Source organism: Triticum aestivum, chromosome 2B (genome assembly GCF_018294505.1).
Source record: "Triticum aestivum cultivar Chinese Spring chromosome 2B, IWGSC CS RefSeq v2.1, whole genome shotgun sequence".
Lineage (NCBI taxonomy): Eukaryota > Viridiplantae > Streptophyta > Magnoliopsida > Poales > Poaceae > Triticum > Triticum aestivum.
The window spans coordinates 665,135,159-665,138,611 of NC_057798.1; the positions used below are offsets into that span (position 1 = coordinate 665,135,159).

At 43.8% G+C, this 3,453-nt stretch overlaps 1 long non-coding RNA gene across 2 annotated transcripts; it reads right to left on the reverse strand.

The window, feature by feature from the left end:
* Positions 1-812: 812 nt before the first annotated feature.
* Positions 813-2,660, reverse strand: LOC123041978 (uncharacterized). Of its 2 annotated transcripts, none has more exons than XR_006418685.1 (2): positions 2,218-2,660; positions 813-1,180 (listed from the first exon to the last, which is right to left on the reverse strand). It is a non-coding gene; the product is annotated as an uncharacterized lncRNA (long non-coding RNA). The 2 variants fall into 2 exon arrangements; XR_006418686.1 differs by having other exon boundaries at positions 813-1,221.
* Positions 2,661-3,453: the final 793 nt, after the last annotated feature.

Below are 3,453 nucleotides of genomic sequence, written 5' to 3' on the forward strand. Positions count from 1 at the left end.
GTACATAAGTTATCAAGTCTGTGATGTGTGAGTTATCATGTTATTTGCAGTTATCGTGGTATGGTTCAACAACTCCTCCCACCCCTACCCCCACCGACAAAGTTACCAGAACTGGGTACATAATTTATCATGTCTACGATGTGTGATTTATCATGTTATTTGCATGGAATTTACCGTGGTATGTTTCAACGACTCCCCCCATCCCTACCCCCACCGACAAAGTTATCAGGACTGGGTACATAATTTATCATGTCTACGATGTATGAGTTATCATGTTATTTGCATAAAAGTTATCAGGATAGTGATGGGTAAACTATCATCATATTTACACAGAAGTTATCGAGAGTATATTTCATCACAACCCCTCCCTCCGGCGGAGGGAAAAGTTATGATGTTTGCGGTGCGTAAATTATTGGGGGTATATTTCAGCACCCCTTCTCGCCAAAGTTACCAGGACTAGGGTGCATAAGTTATCGGGTCTTTGATGTCTGAGTTATCATGTTGTTCACATCAGAGTAACTGGGGATATTTCATTAACACCACTTCCCTCAAAGTTATCAGGAAATTATCGGGGGGTATTTTTACACGGGTATTTATGCGTGAGTGATCAAGTTCTATGATGCGTGTATTGCCAGGTTATTTATTTGGAAGTTACGGGAGGGATGTTTTCAGTGTCAAAATTTACTACAGTATTGTATGTAAGTTATCATTTCTATGGTGCGTAAGTTACCATGATATTTACACAGAAGATATCGAGGTATGTCTCAATAATTTTTCCCAAGTGTAAGTTACCACAGACCATCATACACCTGTTAAAAACATATATGTCTCCATTGAAAAATTCAACATGGTAATTTTACCATAAGCAAGTGTGATAAATATATCATTAGCACCCTAATAACTATAGAATTAGCACCATGATAATTACATAAGAGTCGTGTTGGTAATCTGAACAGTGGAAGATTCAATGAAAGACGCTACATCAACTGTTGTAGAACAAAAAATGTGAGCCATGATGGCAGAGGGAGTGGTGACGGACGCACTCGTCGACAACGTGGTCTGGTGGGGCACGCCATGAAGCTTCAGAATTCTCTTTGTGAATGCACCTATGCGCACCTTGACACCCATGTTGTATCTTGTCTGAACCTTTCTTTTTGTCTGTCTGATCTTGCTAAGAAATCTGCAATCACTTCAAGTCCATTATCCTGCTTTGACAAAAGTCTGAAACTAGTAGCAACATGTTTAAGCTTCAGATTTGAGAGTCAAGTCAGGAGTGTGCCAGAAACATATGGAGGAGACAAGTGTCAAACAACAATCACCCTTGTCCAAGAAATTCCATGGAGAAAATTTCGAGTAGTTACCAGTTGCAACCTACTCCCTCTGTCTCATAATGTAAGACATTTTTTGACACTACACTAGAGTCAAAAAGTCTTACATTATGGGATGGAGGGAGCAGCTCACAAGATGATGCGCGTTAACAGTACTGAAGCAATATAAAAGTAGTTAACCACCAGCAAAAAGGCGAAGCTATTAGTCCGACTGGAAGAGGACCAGGAGCAGGAGATCAACAAGGAGAGAAGGGAGGAAACAAACGACAACAATGGCGAGTGTCGAAGGAGACGTGAAGCTGTTGGGCCTATGGCTGAGCCCGTTCATTGCACGTGTGCGCATGGCGCTGGACGCCAAGGGCGTGGGCTACAAGTATGTCGAGCAAGACATGGCTGCCAAGATTTGACAAGTACTTGTTCACACTGTCTAATTCCCATTCTTCCATAATAGATCAGGTAATAACCGACCATACATGAGCTCCAGTAAATGTAGAACTAAAGCCAGTAAAAATATCACTACAATCTTTCCTTTCCCGGAGGCAATGGCATGCAGTCCAGCCAAGATCCCAAAATACAAAAAACAGAAGTGCAGCAAAAACAACATGTTTCCATTAATCACTGTCAAACTCATTTCTACCAAGTGATAGTCCAGCGCCGTCTCATTTCTAGACAAAAGTGCAATTCAGAAAGCCGGCCCGCATTTCACCAAAACACACACACATAATTCACCCAAAATTTGAGATGATACGAGATGGAGCCTACAATAATCTAGTCTTTACATAGGCATAACAATGTGCATGCGGGAGCAGGTACAGGAACGAATAAACCATGCCAGCAGCAGTGATTTTGAATGTTGAAGAGGGGCAAGATGGGAAGCATTAGTGACTACCAGGAACTTGTGGTAGACGAACGCCCTGGGCTCCCACGAAACGAACTCGGTCCACTGCGCACCCCACTCGCCCGGCCCCTCGCGGACAACAACAGAGACAACCGTCGAGATCAGATCAGCTAGCACCGGATCGAAGAAAATATGGAGAGAGATAGTGCATCGAAAACCACTCACACACTCACCTCAGGTCGCGGCGGGTGCGCGCGGGGCGGGAGGAGTCGCCGGATTCAGATGCGATCTCGTCGTCGCCGGATGACTCGGTCTCAGCGCCGGTGGTGGGGAGCGTGGGGGGAGACGGGGAGCGGGCCGGCCAGGCGGACGGGATGGTCGTGCTCCTGGAGGAGGCTTTCGAAGAGTGCTCGGACGGCGGCGGCTTCTTCCGCGGCGGCCGGGTTGGGAGGACGCTGTGTGGGGATTCGAAGAAGAGAGACGGACGAAGCGGTTTTTTCACTAGGCGATGGCAAGGCTTGTAAATATTAGTGAACTACATGTTTAAGTGCGCGATGGTCGTACAATCTATAACGGATGGCATCCAGAGCGTTCGATCTGTTGCAAAAATCCAGCCGACTGGAAATTAGCTTTGTCGTTTATTTAATCATGGGAAGCGATAAAAAAATTGATATATCATGTTATTTTGATTTTTAGTAACCATATGTACTTGGATTTGTTCATAAGACAATGTAATCATCCTCTTTGCATTACTCTCCAACAGAAATACCCACATCTCTAGTGATGTACTCCCTCCGTTCCAAATTACTTGTCGTGGTTTTAGTTCAAATTTGAACTAAAACCACGACGAGTAATTTGGAACGGGGGGAGTAGATCTTAATCAATTAGATAGGACTTTTTTGATGTAGTCAAAGAAAAAGTGAACAAACAGCGTGACAGAATGAGACAATATCATGTGAAAACCACATCTTCAGTGGAAGCTTGGAAACCTAAGTGCAGGCCATTGGATCCTATATATATGGACTAGATCCATACAGAACTGCTACGTGCTATTTGCATTAAAACACCTGCTGGCAGCATTGATATTTTGCACATAGCCCCTCAATGCTAGCAGAATTAGAAGCCTGTCCAACAATACTCTGCCCAAAAAGGAGAAGTATGCACAGGAATGAATACATGATACTGCAAACAGGACAGTTGCAGTTCTATCAAAATCTTGGCTGTCCAAATATGTAGGCATGTTTGAGTCAGAGGCAGCAAAAGAATCATCAAAAGACAAATATTCTG